General features: G+C 38.1%; 14 non-coding genes across 14 annotated transcripts; all 14 read left to right on the plus strand.

Annotated features, from left to right (window-relative positions):
- The first annotated feature begins 3,360 nt into the window (after window positions 1–3,360).
- Window positions 3,361–3,433, plus strand: trnav-uac (transfer RNA valine (anticodon UAC)). The gene has a single exon. It is a non-coding gene; the product is annotated as a tRNA-Val (tRNA).
- A 141-nt stretch (window positions 3,434–3,574) lies between these two features.
- trnav-cac (transfer RNA valine (anticodon CAC)) lies at window positions 3,575–3,647 on the plus strand. The gene has a single exon. It is a non-coding gene; the product is annotated as a tRNA-Val (tRNA).
- A 347-nt stretch (window positions 3,648–3,994) lies between these two features.
- trnav-aac (transfer RNA valine (anticodon AAC)) lies at window positions 3,995–4,067 on the plus strand. The gene has a single exon. It is a non-coding gene; the product is annotated as a tRNA-Val (tRNA).
- A 970-nt stretch (window positions 4,068–5,037) lies between these two features.
- trnav-uac (transfer RNA valine (anticodon UAC)) lies at window positions 5,038–5,110 on the plus strand. The gene has a single exon. It is a non-coding gene; the product is annotated as a tRNA-Val (tRNA).
- A 989-nt stretch (window positions 5,111–6,099) lies between these two features.
- On the plus strand, window positions 6,100–6,172 carry trnav-uac (transfer RNA valine (anticodon UAC)). The gene has a single exon. It is a non-coding gene; the product is annotated as a tRNA-Val (tRNA).
- A 569-nt stretch (window positions 6,173–6,741) lies between these two features.
- On the plus strand, window positions 6,742–6,814 carry trnae-cuc (transfer RNA glutamic acid (anticodon CUC)). Its single transcript has one exon. It is a non-coding gene; the product is annotated as a tRNA-Glu (tRNA).
- A 1,195-nt stretch (window positions 6,815–8,009) lies between these two features.
- Window positions 8,010–8,082, plus strand: trnav-aac (transfer RNA valine (anticodon AAC)). Its single transcript has one exon. It is a non-coding gene; the product is annotated as a tRNA-Val (tRNA).
- Window positions 8,083–8,215: 133 nt separating this feature from the next.
- Window positions 8,216–8,288, plus strand: trnav-cac (transfer RNA valine (anticodon CAC)). Its single transcript has one exon. It is a non-coding gene; the product is annotated as a tRNA-Val (tRNA).
- Window positions 8,289–8,421: 133 nt separating this feature from the next.
- Window positions 8,422–8,494, plus strand: trnav-uac (transfer RNA valine (anticodon UAC)). Its single transcript has one exon. It is a non-coding gene; the product is annotated as a tRNA-Val (tRNA).
- A 989-nt stretch (window positions 8,495–9,483) lies between these two features.
- Window positions 9,484–9,556, plus strand: trnav-aac (transfer RNA valine (anticodon AAC)). Its single transcript has one exon. It is a non-coding gene; the product is annotated as a tRNA-Val (tRNA).
- Window positions 9,557–9,903: 347 nt separating this feature from the next.
- Window positions 9,904–9,976, plus strand: trnav-uac (transfer RNA valine (anticodon UAC)). The gene has a single exon. It is a non-coding gene; the product is annotated as a tRNA-Val (tRNA).
- A 6,229-nt stretch (window positions 9,977–16,205) lies between these two features.
- Window positions 16,206–16,278, plus strand: trnav-aac (transfer RNA valine (anticodon AAC)). Its single transcript has one exon. It is a non-coding gene; the product is annotated as a tRNA-Val (tRNA).
- A 561-nt stretch (window positions 16,279–16,839) lies between these two features.
- On the plus strand, window positions 16,840–16,912 carry trnav-cac (transfer RNA valine (anticodon CAC)). The gene has a single exon. It is a non-coding gene; the product is annotated as a tRNA-Val (tRNA).
- A 561-nt stretch (window positions 16,913–17,473) lies between these two features.
- On the plus strand, window positions 17,474–17,546 carry trnav-cac (transfer RNA valine (anticodon CAC)). Its single transcript has one exon. It is a non-coding gene; the product is annotated as a tRNA-Val (tRNA).
- The last annotated feature ends 219 nt before the right edge of the window (window positions 17,547–17,765 follow it).

Genomic DNA, 17,765 nt, shown 5'->3' on the forward strand with positions numbered 1-17,765 from the left:
ACCTGGAAGAGATATTTCAGATGTAATTTGTACAATTAGGGATGTTGTTAATCAAATGAAAAATGAAGGTGGTATAGTTTTAAGTTTGGACTTTAACAAAGCTTTCGATAGAGTGGAGCACAGCTTTTTATTACAGACTTTGGAGAGGTTTGGGTTTGGGCCAAAGTTTGTATCTTGGATCAACCTGTTGTATAGTGGGGCTAAAAGTTGTGTTAAATGTAACGGAGTGTTAACAGATACTTTCCCTGTGGAGAGGTCAGTAAGGCAGGGCTGTCCTTTGTCAGCTCTGCTGTACAGTGTTTCTACAGAACCGTTAGCTACATTGATAAATAGTAATAAAGAAGTAAGGGGTGTTGGAATCCCAGGTGGTGGTGTCAGTGTTGTACATCAGTACGCTGATGACACTACTTGTACTGTGAAGGATATAGAAAGTATTGGAAGCATTATGGGGATCATAGATATATATGGCAAGGCATCGGGTGCTAAAGTTAATATAGAGAAGACTGAAATAATGTTTGTTGGGGATATCAATGTAAACGGGTGTGAGATTCCATTCAAGAGCGCAAAGGATTTTATTAAAGTGCTGGGAGTAAACATTGGTGTAAAGGAGAAAGAGGCAAAAGATATAACTTGGACTGGGATCCTTAATAAAGTCAAGCTAACGTTGAATTTCTGGAAAAATAGAAAACTAAAGTTACAAGGGAAAGTAATTGTTGCAAATGCTTTGGTATTATCCAAATTTGTGTATGTTTTGGGAGTCCTGGACATGCCGGAGTGGGTCCTAAATGAATTGAATAATGTGGTGTCAAATTTTATTTGGGATGGTAAAGGAGTGAGAATATCTCAGAAAACATTGATTGCTGACTATGTGGATGGAGGTTTAAAACTTGTAGATTTAGATGTCAAAAGAAAAGCTATTAGGATAAAAACAGTAAAGAAATATTTGTATGACAGTGAAGATTATGGCTGGAAACACTTCTTTAGAGTCTACTTAGAGGAGAGTGGTGGTTGTGAGGATAATGGTTTATTGATGGGGCTTAAAAGGGCAATGTTTGAAAAGGTACCAGATTTTTATAAAGAGGTGCTAAATGCATGGGCAGAGTTGTTGCCTAATGTATATTATGAATGTGGACATATTGACCTGATTATGAATCAACCTATATTTCTGAATGAGAAAATCAAGAACAAAGAAAAAGTTTTGTATAATAAAGTATTTATGAGTGCAGGTCTACGGCAAATAAAAGATTATACTTATGAGGTAATTCCAGGGTTTTTACCTGGGGAAGCTATTTTTGACATAATCAATGAATGGGATGAAGAGGTGGGAAGGGGAACAGTGAATAATATGTATGACAAGATAAAGAATAGTATACCAAGAGCATGGGTTGATTTAATAAATAGTGAAGTTGAAAGAGAAGATTTATTTGTATTTCCTAATTTGTTCATTGGTAGCAGTAAGAAGAAAGTACATTTATCTAGTATACCAGTGAAAAGATTGTATAGAATAATGGTAGGAAAAGTGTGTAGAAGGCCGGCTGCTGAGAAATTTTGGAAAGTAGTTTTTCCGGAATTGGATGAAAAAAAGATATGGGGAAATTTAAATGTAAAATATAATAGTAAGGAGTGTGAAAATAATGATTTCAAACTAAGACATAATAGAATATTTACAAAGGTGGTGCTAAAGAAAATTAATTGTGAGATAGAAAGGGAATGCGACGTATGTGGACGTTTCCCGGAAACTCTTATGCATTTGTTTATAGAATGTGAGGATTTAAAATATTTTTTTTGTAAAGTTAAGGAAATGTTATGTAGAAACTGGGGGGGAGATTTTGTGAAAAAGTATGCGTGGGAGGAACTTTTGTTATTCGGAGTGTCTGGTAAATGTGAGGGTGCTAATGTGTGTTTGTTGAATATGGTTTTGAGTTTTGTGAGGTATGCTATTTTTTGTAGGAGGAATTATGTTTCTTTTGACAGAAAGAGGGTTCAGGTGTGGAGTATCTTTATAGCACTGTTCAGTAAACACATAGATATGTTGTTTAATTATGGGATGGAACATTTTGATGAGTCTTTTGTTGAAGGGAGTGGGTTAATTTCACGAGAGGAGAGTGGAGGTATCACTTATAATTTTTGAAAGCACTGTTTTGATATTTTCTTTGTTGATAATTTGATAGGGGGTGAATTGTTCACCTGCCTCTGTTAGTCTAGTGTCTTCTGTATTGTTCTCTGTGGATTGTACTGTAAACAGTAGATTGTACTGTAAATATTGTAAACAAACATTTTTGATAATAAAAAAAAAAAAAAAAAAAAAAAAAAAAAAAATCACGTTCGCTTTACACGCGAAAGGTCCTCGGTTCGAAACCGGGCGGAAACAGTGCTCTTTGACACCTGCAGTAGGTACAGTACTTTTAAAAGAGAATAGTTATTTTCATAAATGCCTAAATTTGGAAATTTCAACACGTGCCATGAATATCTGTAAAATTCGGTTTACTCCTTGCAGCTGAATGTAGCAGCAGTGTCTGTAGTGTAGTGGTTATCACGTTCGCTTTACACGTGAAAGGTCCTCAGTTTGAAACCGGGAGGAAACAGTGCTCTTTGACATGTGCAGTAGGTACTGTACTATTAACAGAGAATAGTTATTTTCATAAATGCCTAATTTTGGAAATTTGAACACTTGCCATGAATATCTGTAAAATTCGGTTTACTCCTTGCAGATAATTGTTGAAGCAGTTTCTGTAGTGTAGCGGTTATCACGTTTGCTTAACACGCGAAAGGTCCTCGGTTTGAAACCGGGCGGAAACAGAGCTCTTTGACACGTGCAGTAGGTACTGTACTTTCAACAAAGAATTGTTATTTTCATGAATTCTGTATTTTGGAAATTCGAATACGTGCCATGAATATCTGTAAAATTCGATTTACTCCTCGCAGCTAATTGTAGCAGTAGTTTCTGTGGTCTAGTGGTTATCACGTTTGCTTCACACGCGAAAGGTCCCTGGTTCGAAACCGGGCGGAAACAACGCTCATTGACACATTCTGAAGTACCATAGTGGTAACAGAAAATTTCATGAATTCTTTATTTTGGAAATTCGAATACGTGCCATGAATATTTTTAAAATTCGGTTTACTCCTTGCAGAAAAATCAAGCAGCAGTTTCTGTAGTGTAGTCGTTATCACGTTAGCTTTACACGTGAAAGGTCCTCAGTTTGAAACTGGGAGGAAACAGTGCTCTTTGACACGTGCAGTAGGTACTGTACTATTAACAGAGAATAGTTATTTTCATAAATGCCTACTTTTGGAAATTTGAACACGTGCCATGAATATCTGTAAAATTCGGTTTACTTCTTGCAGGAAAATCAAGCAGCAGTTTCTGTAGTGTAGTGGTTATCGCGTTCGCTTTACACGCGAAAGGTCCTCGGTTCGAAACCGGGCGGAAACAGTACTCTTTGACAAGTGCAGTAGGTACTGTACTTTCAACAAAGAATTGTTATTTTCATGAATTCTGTATTTTGGAAATTCGAATACGTGCCATGAATATTTTTAAAATTCGGTTTACTCCTTGCAGCTAATTGTAGCAGTAGTTTCTGTGGTGTAGTGGTTATCACGTTTGCTTCACACGCGAAAGGTCCCTGGTTCGAAACCGGGCGGAAACAACACTCATTGACACATTCTGAAGTACCATAGTGGTAACAGAAAATTTCATGAATTCTTTATTTTGGAAATTCGAATACGTGCCATGAATATTTTTAAAATTCGGTTTACTCCTTGCAGGAAAATCAAGCAGCAGTTTCTGTAGTGTAGTGGCTATCGCGTTCGCTTTACACGCAAAAGGTCCTCGGTTCGAAACCGGGCGGAAACAGTGCTCTTTGACACGTGCAGTAGGTACTCTACTATTAACAGAGAATAGTTATTTTCATAAATGCCTAATTTTGGAAATTTGAACACGTGCCATGAATATCTGTAAAATTCGGTTTACTCCTTGCAGATAATTGTTGCAGAAGTTTCTGTAGTGTAGTGGTTATCACGTTCGCTTAACACGCGAAAGGTCCTCGGTTCAAAACCGGGCGGAAACAGAGCTCTTTGACACATGCAGTAGGTCCTGTACTTTCAACAAAGAATTGTTATTTTCATGAATTCTGTATTTTGGAAATTCGAATACGTGCCATGAATATCTGTAAAATTTTGTTTACTCCTCGCTGCGAAATGTAGCAGCAGTTTCTGTACTGTAGTGGTTATCACGTTTGCTTCACACGCGAAAGATCCCTGGTTCGAAACCGGGCGGAAACAACGCTCATTGACATGTTCTGATTTACCGTAGTGGTAACAGAAAATTTCATGAATTCTTTATTTTGGAAATTCGAATACGTGCCCTGAATATCTGTAAAATTCGGTTTACTTCTTGCAGGAAAATCAAGCAGTAGTTTCTGTGGTCTAGTGGTTATCACGTTTGCTTCACACGCGAAAGGTCCCTGGTTCGAAACCGGGCGGAAACAAAACTCATTGACACATTCTGAAGTACCATAGTGGTAACAGAAAATTTCATGAATTCTTTATTTTGGAAATTCGAATACGTGCCATGAATATTTTTAAAATTCGGTTTACTTCTTGCAGGAAAATCAAGCAGAAGTTTCTGTAGTGTAGTGGTTATCACGTTCGCTTTACACGCGAAAGGTCCTCGGGCGGAAACAGTGCTCTTTGACACCTGCAGTAGGTACAGTACTTTTAAAAGAGAATAGTTATTTTCATAAATGCCTAAATTTGGAAATTTCAACACGTGCCATGAATATCTGTAAAATTCGGTTTACTCCTTGCAGCTAAATGTAGCAGCAGTTTCTGTAGTGTAGTGGTTATCACGTTAGCTTTACACGTGAAAGGTCCTCAGTTTGAAACCAGGAGGAAACACTGCTCTTTGACATGTGCAGTAGGTACTGTACTATTAACAGAGAATAGTTATTTTCATAAATGCCTACTTTTGGAAATTCGAATACGTGCCCTGAATATCTGTAAAATTCGGTTTACTTCTTGCAGGAAAATCAAGCAGAAGTTTCTGTAGTGTAGTGGTTATCACGTTCGCTTTACACGCGAAAGGTCCTCGGTTCGAAACCGGGCGGAAACAGTGCTCTTTGACACCTGCAGTAGGTACAGAACTTTTAAAAGAGAATAGTTATTTTCATAAATGCCTAAATTTGGAAATTTCAACACGTGCCATGAATATCTGTAAAATTCGGTTTACTCCTTGCAGCTGAATGTAGCAGCAGTGTCTGTAGTGTAGTGGTTATCACGTTCGCTTTACACGTGAAAGGTCCTCAGTTTGAAACCGGGAGGAAACAGTGCTCTTTGACATGTGCAGTAGGTACTGTACTATTAACAGAGAATAGTTATTTTCATAAATGCCTAATTTTGGAAATTTGAACACGTGCCATGAATATCTGTAAAATTCGGTTTACTCCTTGCAGATAATTGTTGAAGCAGTTTCTGTAGTGTAGCGGTTATCACGTTTGCTTAACACGCGAAAGGTCCTCGGTTTGAAACCGGGCGGAAACAGAGCTCTTTGACACGTGCAGTAGGTACTGTACTTTCAACAAAGAATTGTTATTTTCATGAATTCTGTATTTTGGAAATTCGAATACGTGCCATGAATATCTGTAAAATTCGATTTACTCCTCGCAGCTAATTGTAGCAGTAGTTTCTGTGGTCTAGTGGTTATCACGTTTGCTTCACACGCGAAAGGTCCCTGGTTCGAAACCGGGCGGAAACAACGCTCATTGACACATTCTGAAGTACCATAGTGGTAACAGAAAATTTCATGAATTCTTTATTTTGGAAATTCGAATACGTGCCATGAATATTTTTAAAATTCGGTTTACTCCTTGCAGCTGAATGTAGCAGCAGTTTCTGTAGTGTAGTGGTTATCACGTTCTCTTTACACGTGAAAGGTCCTCAGTTTGAAACTGGGAGGAAACAGTGCTCTTTGACACGTGCAGTAGGTACTGTACTATTAACAGAGAATAGTTATTTTCATAAATGCCTAATTTTGGAAATTTGAACGCGTGCCATGAATATCTGTAAAATTCGGTTTACTTCTTGCAGGAAAATCAAGCAGAAGTTTCTGTAGTGTAGTGGTTATCACGTTCGCTTTACACGCGAAAGGTCCTCGGTTCGAAACCGGGCGGAAACAGTGCTCTTTGACACCTGCAGTAGGTACAGAACTTTTAAAAGAGAATAGTTATTTTCATAAATGCCTAAATTTGGAAATTTCAACATGTGCCATGAATATCTGTAAAATTCGGTTTACTCCTTGCAGCGGAATGTAGCAGCAGTGTCTGTAGTGTAGTGGTTATCACGTTCGCTTTACACGTGAAAGGTCCTCAGTTTGAAACCGGGAGGAAACAGTGCTCTTTGACATGTGCAGTAGGTACTGTACTATTAACAGAGAATAGTTATTTTCATAAATGCCTAATTTTGGAAATTTGAACACGTGCCATGAATATCTGTAAAATTCGGTTTACTCCTTGCAGATAATTGTTGAAGCAGTTTCTGTAGTGTAGCGGTTATCACGTTTGCTTAACACGCGAAAGGTCCTCGGTTCGAAACCGGGCGGAAACAGTGCTCTTTGACAAGTGCAGTAGGTACTGTACTTTCAACAAAGAATTGTTATTTTCATGAATTCTGTATTTTGGAAATTCGAATACGTGCCATGAATATTTTTAAAATTCGGTTTACTCCTCGCAGCTAATTGTAGCAGTAGTTTCTGTGGTCTAGTGGTTATCACGTTTGCTTCTCACGCGAAAGGTCCCTGGTTCGAAACCGGGCGGAAACAACGCTCATTGACACATTCTGAAGTACCATAGTGGTAACAGAAAATTTCATGAATTCTTTATTTTGGAAATTCGAATACGTGCCATGAATATTTTTAAAATTCGGTTTACTCCTTGCAGAAAAATCAAGCAGCAGTTTCTGTAGTGTAGTGGTTATCACGTTCTCTTTACACGTGAAAGGTCCTCAGTTTGAAACTGGGAGGAAACAGTGCTCTTTGACACCTGCAGTAGGTACAGTACTTTTAAAAGAGAATAGTTATTTTCATAAATGCCTAAATTTGGAAATTTCAACACGTGCCATGAATATCTGTAAAATTCGGTTTACTCCTTGCAGCTGAATGTAGCAGCAGTGTCTGTAGTGTAGTGGTTATCACGTTCGCTTTACACGTGAAAGGTCCTCAGTTTGAAACCGGGAGGAAACAGTGCTCTTTGACATGTGCAGTAGGTACTGTACTATTAACAGAGAATAGTTATTTTCATAAATGCCTAATTTTGGAAATTTGAACACGTGCCATGAATATCTGTAAAATTCGGTTTACTCCTTGCAGATAATTGTTGAAGCAGTTTCTGTAGTGTAGCGGTTATCACGTTTGCTTAACACGCGAAAGGTCCTCGGTTTGAAACCGGGCGGAAACAGAGCTCTTTGACACGTGCAGTAGGTACTGTACTTTCAACAAAGAATTGTTATTTTCATGAATTCTGTATTTTGGAAATTCGAATACGTGCCATGAATATCTGTAAAATTCGATTTACTCCTCGCAGCTAATTGTAGCAGTAGTTTCTGTGGTCTAGTGGTTATCACGTTTGCTTCACACGCGAAAGGTCCCTGGTTCGAAACCGGGCGGAAACAACGCTCATTGACACATTCTGAAGTACCATAGTGGTAACAGAAAATTTCATGAATTCTTTATTTTGGAAATTCGAATACATGCCATGAATATTTTTAAAATTCGGTTTACTCCTTGCAGCTGAATGTAGCAGCAGTTTCTGTAGTGTAGTGGTTATCACGTTCTCTTTACACGTGAAAGGTCCTCAGTTTGAAACTGGGAGGAAACAGTGCTCTTTGACACGTGCAGTAGGTACTGTACTATTAACAGAGAATAGTTATTTTCATAAATGCCTAATTTTGGAAATTTGAACGCGTGCCATGAATATCTGTAAAATTCGGTTTACTCCTTGCAGATAATTGTTGCAGAAGTTTCTGTAGTGTAGTGGTTATCACTTTCGCTTAACACGCGAAAGGTCCTCGGTTCGAAACCGGGCGGAAACAGAGCTCTTTGACACGTGCAGTAGGTACTGTACTTTCAACAAAGAATTGTTATTTTCTGTATTTTGGAAATTCGAATACGTGCCATGAATATCTGTAAAATTCGGTTTACTCCTCGCAGCTAAATGTAGCAGCAGTTTCTGTAGTGTAGTGGTTATCACGTTTGCTTCACACGCGAAAGGTCCCTGGTTCGAAACCGGGCGGAAACAACACTCATTGACACATTGTGATTTACCGTAGTGGTAACAGAAAATTTCATGAATTCTTTATTTTGGAAATTCGAATACGTGCCCTGAATATCTGTAAAATTCGGTTTACTTCTTGCAGGAAAATCAAGCAGAAGTTTCTGTAGTGTAGTGGTTATCACGTTCGCTTTACACGCGAAAGGTCCTCGGTTCGAAACCGGGCGGAAACAGTGCTCTTTGACACCTGCAGTAGGTACAGAACTTTTAAAAGAGAATAGTTATTTTCATAAATGCCTAAATTTGGAAATTTCAACATGTGCCATGAATATCTGTAAAATTCGGTTTACTCCTTGCAGCGGAATGTAGCAGCAGTGTCTGTAGTGTAGTGGTTATCACGTTCGCTTTACACGTGAAAGGTCCTCAGTTTGAAACCGGGAGGAAACAGTGCTCTTTGACATGTGCAGTAGGTACTGTACTATTAACAGAGAATAGTTATTTTCATAAATGCCTAATTTTGGAAATTTGAACACGTGCCATGAATATCTGTAAAATTCGGTTTACTCCTTGCAGATAATTGTTGAAGCAGTTTCTGTAGTGTAGCGGTTATCACGTTTGCTTAACACGCGAAAGGTCCTCGGTTCGAAACCGGGCGGAAACAGTGCTCTTTGACAAGTGCAGTAGGTACTGTACTTTCAACAAAGAATTGTTATTTTCATGAATTCTGTATTTTGGAAATTCGAATACGTGCCATGAATATTTTTAAAATTCGGTTTACTCCTTGCAGCTAATTGTAGCAGTAGTTTCTGTGGTCTAGTGGTTATCACGATTGCTTCACACGCGAAAGGTCCCTGGTTCGAAACCGGGCGGAAACAACACTCATTGACACATTCTGAAGTACCATAGTGGTAACAGAAAATTTCATGAATTCTTTATTTTGGAAATTCGAATACGTGCCATGAATATTTTTAAAATTCGGTTTACTCCTTGCAGAAAAATCAAGCAGCAGTTTCTGTAGTGTAGTGGTTATCACGTTCTCTTTACACGTGAAAGGTCCTCAGTTTGAAACTGGGAGGAAACAGTGCTCTTTGACACGTGCAGTAGGTACTGTACTATTAACAGAGAATAGTTATTTTCATAAATGCCTAATTTTGGAAATTTGAACACGTGCCATGAATATCTGTAAAATTCGGTTTACTCCTAGCAGATAATTGTTGAAGCAGTTTCTGTAGTGTAGCGGTTATCACGTTCGCTTAACACGCGAAAGGTCCTCGGTTCGAAACCGGGCGGAAACAGAGCTCTTTGACACGTGCAGTATGTACTGTACTTTCAACAAAGAATTGTTATTTTCATGAATTCTGTATTTTGGAAATTCGAATACGTGCCATGAATATCTGTAAAATTCGGTTTACTCCTCGCAGCTAATTGTAGCAGTAGTTTCTGTGGTATAGTGGTTATCACTTTTGCTTCACACGCGAAAGGTCCCTGGTTCGAAACCGGGCGGAAACAACGCTCATTGACACATTCTGAAGTACCATAGTGGTAACAAAAAATTTCATGAATTCTTTATTTTGGAAATTCGAATACGTGCCCTGAATATCTGTAAAATTCGGTTTACTTCTTGCAGGAAAATCAAGCAGCAGTTTCTATAGTGTAGTGGATATCACGTTCGCTTTACACGCGAAAGGTCCTTGGTTCGAAACCGGGCTGAAACAGTGCTCTTAAACACGTGCAGTAGGTACAGTACTTTTAAAAGAGAATAGTTATTTTCATAAATTCCTAAATTTGGAAATTTCAACACGTGCCATGAATATCTGTAAAATTCGGTTTACTCCTTGAAGATAATTGTTGAAGCAGTTTCTGTAGTGTAGCGGTTATCACGTTCGCTTTACACGCCCCTTTTTGGAGTTTCAGGAAGTGGAAGAGAAGCAGGTGTCTGAGTGCTTGAGAGAGAATATCGTTTTTTTTTGGAGGTCTAGTTGACTTATAAGTTTGAAAGTTTGTGAGTGACTGTAGTGAAGTTTCTGTGAAACGTTTTTGCTATTGTCCCCCATCAGCGTGAGCTGTTTGGGGGATATTGCTTAAAATAACCGGACGGACAACATGGCTTCGACATCAAGAATACAAACGACGACGAGAAAGGACAACAGTGAAATCAGAATGTTAAACGAAGAACTGAAAAAAAGAACATATGAGAAGGAACTGACGGTGAACGTGGAAATAAGTGGAGAAGGGAAAATAACAACGATGGAATTGCTGAGAGGAATAAAGGAAGTTTGCGGAACAATACTGGGATGTCGAATGAAAGACGGGAATAAGTATGAAGTAACAATGTCTCATGTAAATGGAAAAGAAAGACTAATAGACGGGCTAAAGATAAAGAACTGTCAAATCATGGCTAAAGAACTAGGGAACGATGAGCTGGTGGTGTCCTTTTTGAACTTGCCCGCATACATTACGGATGAGGAGATAGAAGAGAAACTAAAAGGCTGGAAGGTGAAGGCGACCACGCCAATCAAGAGGAGGATGTGGCCAGGAACGGACATTGTAGATGGGACAAGATTTTGCAAGGTAAAGTTTACAGACAATGTGCAATCCTTGCCATATTCTACTAAATTTAACACTGTCGAGGGATTTGAATATTTTCGTGTAATCCACGACAATCAAGTGAAGGTATGTAGATTATGTATTCAGCCGGGGCACATACTTAAGGAATGTCCGGAATTCACATGCCACAAATGTAGTGAACAAGGGCATTATGCCAGAGAATGTCGGAACATAGGAAATGTGTGCAAAATGTGTGACAGACCTAAAGTTAGATGTAGCTGTAATAAGGGAGAAAATCACTTACTTTTGCAAACAATGGACCTCACGTCTGAGGAAGAGGGGAGTGTGCCTATGGAGAGGGAGGATGAGAGTGACATGGAGAGTGTGACTCCAGAGACAGTGGCAGATAAGCTTGAAGAGCCTGTAATGTCTCCTGGCAAAGCACGAGACGCCGTTTTAGTCTCTGCTGCTGACAAGGTGGAACAGCAGCACATGATGGGTGAAAGACATACACAGGTAGAGATGGTGCAAGGTGCTTCTCAGGTGCCTGAGCCAGCTTTAAGCCTGTGTAAAAATTACACCAAAGAGTGGGCTGGGTCCACTGAAGTCACGGGCACTGTTAAAGCGCACTTTTCAAAAGGCTTCCCCGCCGCTCCCCCCAAAAATCCAAATAAAGAGACGGATGATGAAATAGATAGTGAGGATCTTCAGTTGTTTGTAAAAAATAAGAGGTCATTGTCGAAAACCAGGGAGATGATGGGTTTTGGAAAAAAGAAAAAGTAGGATTTTTAAGGACTTGTTTGGCTCTGATTATACTTCTGCACACATTCATAATGATTACAGTCGCATCCCTAAATGGTAACAGTTTGAGAAACATGAGCAAATTTGAGCAGGTATTAGTGTCTGTTAAGGCAGACATGTTGTGTTTTCAAGAGACCAATTGGACAGACTCCAAAATGCAGGAGATTAAGAGTAAATGGTCAGATTTAATTTTTTGTAGTCATGGAGGGGATAAAACATGTGGTGTGGCTATTTTGATAAAAAATGATGTGGTGCAAAATGTAAAAGAAATATATGCTGACAATGATGGCAGACTTATTGTAATTGAATTTGAAGTTCAAAATGTAGTTTTTCGTTTAATTAATGTTTATGCTTCAAACATTGAATCTGAAAGGAGAGAAATGTTTCACAAATTAAAAACACTGTGCTCAGAAAACTGTATACTGATAGGAGATTTTAATGTGAGGTGTAGTAGAATGGATGCCTCTAGTTGTGCTAAATTCAGATATGACTCTTCTAGAAATGCATTATGGAAACTTATGAATGAGGAGAATCTAGTAGATATATGGAGGGCTGAAAATCCAAACAGAAGAGTATTCTCTAGAAGGCAGGTGGTTCTAAAGGAATTAAAACAAAGCAGAATTGATTTATGTCTAGCAAAACAAGAATTGGTGCAGAATGTTAAGAAGGTGTCATATACCTTTACAGCATATAGTGATCATGCAGTAATGTCATTTCAAATGGGTTTTGGTGTGGAGAGGAGAGGGGGAGGTGTCTGGTGTTTAAATGCCAGTCTGTTAAAGGAGGAAGGATATAGAAATGAAATTGTTGAATGTATTAATGATGAAATGTCTAATGTACTGTTAAAAGAGAATGTGTGTTTATGGTGGGAGGAAGTGAAAGTAAAAGTAAAAAATAGGAGTATTAGGTACGCAAAAAATCATAACCGTTTAGATAAGCAGAAAGAAATAATGCTTAGGAATAGGATGTTGCATGAACTTGAAAAGGCTGATACGGATCCAGACTATGATGTTGTGAATTATTTGAAAATCCATGCAGAGCTGGGTCGTTATGAAAAAAATAAATGTTTGGGTGCTATTGTTAGGAGCAGGGCACAGTACGCTTTGGAGGGAGAGAAATGTACATCCTTTTTTTTGGGTCTGGAAAAAAGAAAACAAACTAAGAGTTACATTGTAGAGTTGGAAGATGAAAGAGGTGTAAAGGTAAACGATTTTGTTGGGATCTTAGAGACAGTTGAAACCTTTTACAGAAATCTTTACAAAAAGAATGATGTAGATAAAGTGTGTGTTGTAAAAGTGTTGGATACAATTAGTGCCAAAGTATCGCAGGCAGATAGAATGATGTGTGATGAAGAGATTTCGATTATGGAAATCAAGGAAGCAATTGTTAGCACGCAAGGTAATAAAAGTCCGGGTTTGGATGGTTTAACAAATGAGTTCTATAAAGTCTTTGTAGATATTTTGGCACCCATTTTAGTGAGGGTGTTTCATTATATGGAAGAGAATAAGGAAATCCCTGAGTCTATGTCAACTGGAATGTTAACGATCTTATTCAAAAATAGGGGCAGTAGATTAAAGTTAGAAAATTATAGGCCTATTAGCCTTCTAAATTCGGATTATAAGATACTGACTAAAGTGTTAGCGAATAGGATGAAAAAGGTGATTGGGAGTATTATTGAATCAACACAAGCCTACGGCATACCTGGAAGAGATATTTCAGATGTAATTTGTACAATTAGGGATGTTGTTAATCAAATGAAAAATGAAGGTGGTATAGTTTTAAGTTTGGACTTTAACAAAGCTTTCGATAGAGTGGAGCACAGCTTTTTATTACAGACTTTGGAGAGGTTTGGGTTTGGGCCAAAGTTTGTATCTTGGATCAACCTGTTGTATAGTGGGGCTAAAAGTTGTGTTAAATGTAACGGAGTGTTAACAGATACTTTCCCTGTGGAGAGGTCAGTAAGGCAGGGCTGTCCTTTGTCAGCTCTGCTGTACAGTGTTTCTACAGAACCGTTAGCTACATTGATAAATAGTAATAAAGAAGTAAGGGGTGTTGGAATCCCAGGTGGTGGTGTCAGTGTTGTACATCAGTACGCTGATGACACTACTTGTACTGTGAAGGATATAGAAAGTATTGGAAGCATTATGGGGATCATAGATATATATGGCAAGGCATCGGGTGCTAAAGTTAATATAGAGAAGACTGAAATAATGTTTGTTGGGGATATCAATGTAAACGGGTGTGAGATTCCATTCAAGAGCGCAAAGGATTTTATTAAAGTGCTGGGAGTAAACATTGGTGTAAAGGAGAAAGAGGCAAAAGATATAACTTGGACTGGGATACTTAATAAAGTCAAGCTAACGTTGAATTTCTGGAAAAATAGAAAACTAAAGTTACAAGGGAAAGTAATTGTTGCAAATGCTTTGGTATTATCCAAATTTGTGTATGTTTTGGGAGTCCTGGACATGCCGGAGTGGGTCCTAAATGAATTGAATAATGTGGTGTCAAATTTTATTTGGGATGGTAAAGGAGTGAGAATATCTCAGAAAACATTGATTGCTGACTATGTGGATGGAGGTTTAAAACTTGTAGATTTAGATGTCAAAAGAAAAGCTATTAGGATAAAAACAGTAAAGAAATATTTGTATGACAGTGAAGATTATGGCTGGAAACACTTCTTTAGAGTCTACTTAGAGGAGAGTGGTGGTTGTGAGGATAATGGTTTATTGATGGGGCTTAAAAGGGCAATGTTTGAAAAGGTACCAGATTTTTATAAAGAGGTGCTAAATGCATGGGCAGAGTTGTTGCCTAATGTATATTATGAATGTGGACATATTGACCTGATTATGAATCAACCTATATTTCTGAATGAGAAAATCAAGAACAAAGAAAAAGTTTTGTATAATAAAGTATTTATGAGTGCAGGTCTACGGCAAATAAAAGATTATACTTATGAGGTAATTCCAGGGTTTTTACCTGGGGAAGCTATTTTTGACATAATCAATGAATGGGATGAAGAGGTGGGAAGGGGAACAGTGAATAATATGTATGACAAGATAAAGAATAGTATACCAAGAGCATGGGTTGATTTAATAAATAGTGAAGTTGAAAGAGAAGATTTATTTGTATTTCCTAATTTGTTCATTGGTAGCAGTAAGAAGAAAGTACATTTATCTAGTATACCAGTGAAAAGATTGTATAGAATAATGGTAGGAAAAGTGTGTAGAAGGCCGGCTGCTGAGAAATTTTGGAAAGTAGTTTTTCCGGAATTGGATGAAAAAAAGATATGGGGAAATTTAAATGTAAAATATAATAGTAAGGAGTGTGAAAATAATGATTTCAAACTAAGACATAATAGAATATTTACAAAGGTGGTGCTAAAGAAAATTAATTGTGAGATAGAAAGGGAATGCGACGTATGTGGACGTTTCCCGGAAACTCTTATGCATTTGTTTATAGAATGTGAGGATTTAAAATATTTTTTTTGTAAAGTTAAGGAAATGTTATGTAGAAACTGGGGGGGAGATTTCGTGAAAAAGTATGCGTGGGAGGAACTTTTGTTATTTGGAGTGTCTGGTAAATGTGAGGGTGCTAATGTGTGTTTGTTGAATATGGTTTTGAGTTTTGTGAGGTATGCTATTTTTTGTAGGAGGAATTATGTTTCTTTTGACAGAAAGAGGGTTCAGGTGTGGAGTATCTTTATAGCACTGTTCAGTAAACACATAGATATGTTGTTTAATTATGGGATGGAACATTTTGATGAGTCTTTTGTTGAAGGGAGTGGGTTAATTTCACAAGAGGAGAGTGGAGGTATCACTTATAATTTTTGAAAGCACTGTTTTGATAATTTGATAGGGGGTGAATTGTTCACCTGCCTCTGTTAGTCTAGTGTCTTCTGTATTGTTCTCTGTGGATTGTACTGTAAACAGTAGATTGTACTGTAAATATTGTAAACAAACATTTTTGATAATAAAAAAAAAAAAAAAAAAAAAAATCACGTTTGCTTCACACGCGAAAGGTCCCTGGTTCGAAACCGGGCGGAAACAAAACTCATTGACACATTCTGAAGTACCATAGTGGTAACAGAAAATTTCATGAATTCTTTATTTTGGAAATTCGAATACGTGCCATGAATATCTGTAAAATTCGGTTTACTTCTTGCAGGAAAATCAAGCAGAAGTTTCTGTAGTGTAGTGGTTATCACGTTCGCTTTACACGCGAAAGGTCCTCGGGCGGAAACAGTGCTCTTTGACACCTGCAGTAGGTACAGTACTTTTAAAAGAGAATAGTTATTTTCATAAATGCCTAAATTTGGAAATTTCAACACGTGCCATGAATATCTGTAAAATTCGGTTTACTCCTTGCAGCTAAATGTAGCAGCAGTTTCTGTAGTGTAGTGGTTATCACGTTAGCTTTACACGTGAAAGGTCCTCAGTTTGAAACCGGGAGGAAACAGTGCTCTTTGACATGTGCAGTAGGTACTGTACTATTAACAGAGAATAGTTATTTTCATAAATGCCTAATTTTGGAAATTTGAACACGTGCCATGAATATCTGTAAAATTCGGTTTACTCCTTGCAGATAATTGTTGAAGCAGTTTCTGTAGTGTAGCGGTTATCACGTTTGCTTAACACGCGAAAGGTCCCTGGTTCGAAACCGGGCGGAAACAACGCTCATTGACACATTCTGAAGTACCATAGTGGTAACAGAAAATTTCATGAATTCTTTATTTTGGAAATTCGAATACGTGCCATGAATATTTTTAAAATTCGGTTTACTCCTTGCAGAAAAATCAAGCAGCAGTTTCTGTAGTGTAGTGGTTATCACGTTCTCTTTACACGTGAAAGGTCCTCAGTTTGAAACTGGGAGGAAACAGTGCTCTTTGACACGTGCAGTAGGTACTGTACTATTAACAGAGAATAGTTATTTTCATAAATGCCTAATTTTGGAAATTTGAACGCGTGCCATGAATATCTGTAAAATTCGGTTTACTCCTTGCAGATAATTGTTGCAGAAGTTTCTGTAGTGTAGTGGTTATCAGGTTCGCTTAACACGCGAAAGGTCCTCGGTTCGAAACCGGGCGGAAACAGAGCTCTTTGACACGTGCAGTAGGTACTGTACTTTCAACAAAGAATTGTTATTTTCATGAATTCTGTATTTTGGAAATTCGAATACGTGCCATGAATATCTGTAAAATTCGGTTTACTCCTCGCAGCTAAATGTAGCAGCAGTTTCTGTAGTGTAGTGGTTATCACGTTTGCTTCACACGCGAAAGGTCCCTGGTTCGAAACCGGGCGGAAACAACACTCATTGACACATTGTGATTTACCGTAGTGGTAACAGAAAATTTCATGAATTGTTTATTTTGGAAATTCGAATACGTGCCATGAATATTTTTAAAATTCGGTTTACTCCTTGCAGAAAAATCAAGCAGCAGTTTCTGTAGTGTAGTGGTTATCACGTTCTCTTTACACGTGAAAGGTCCTCAGTTTGAAACTGGGAGGAAACAGTGCTCTTTGACACGTGCAGTAGGTACTGTACTATTAACAGAGAATAGTTATTTTCATAAATGCCTAATTTTGGAAATTTGAACGCGTGCCATGAATATCTGTAAAATTCGGTTTACTCCTTGCAGATAATTGTTGCAGAAGTTTCTGTAGTGTAGTGGTTATCAGGTTCGCTTAACACGCGAAAGGTCCTCGGTTCGAAACCGGGCGGAAACAGAGCTCTTTGACACGTGCAGTAGGTACTGTACTTTCAACAAAGAATTGTTATTTTCATGAATTCTGTATTTTGGAAATTCGAATACGTGCCATGAATATCTGTAAAATTCGGTTTACTCCTCGCAGCTAAATGTAGCAGCAGTTTCTGTAGTGTAGTGGTTATCACGTTTGCTTCACACGCGAAAGGTCCCTGGTTCGAAACCGGGCGGAAACAACACTCATTGACACATTGTGATTTACCGTAGTGGTAACAGAAAATTTCATGAATTCTTTATTTTGGAAATTCGAATACGTGCCCTGAATATCTGTAAAATTCGGTTTACTTCTTGCAGGAAAATCAAGCAGAAGTTTCTGTAGTGTAGTGGTTATCACGTTCGCTTTACACGCAAAAGGTCCTCGGTTCCAAACCCTGGCGGAAACAGTGCTCTTTGAC

The sequence above is a fragment of the Salmo salar genome, chromosome 07 (genome assembly GCF_965601325.2).
Source record: "Salmo salar chromosome 07, fSalSal1, whole genome shotgun sequence".
In the NCBI taxonomy this organism is placed as follows: Eukaryota; Metazoa; Chordata; class Actinopteri; order Salmoniformes; family Salmonidae; genus Salmo; species Salmo salar.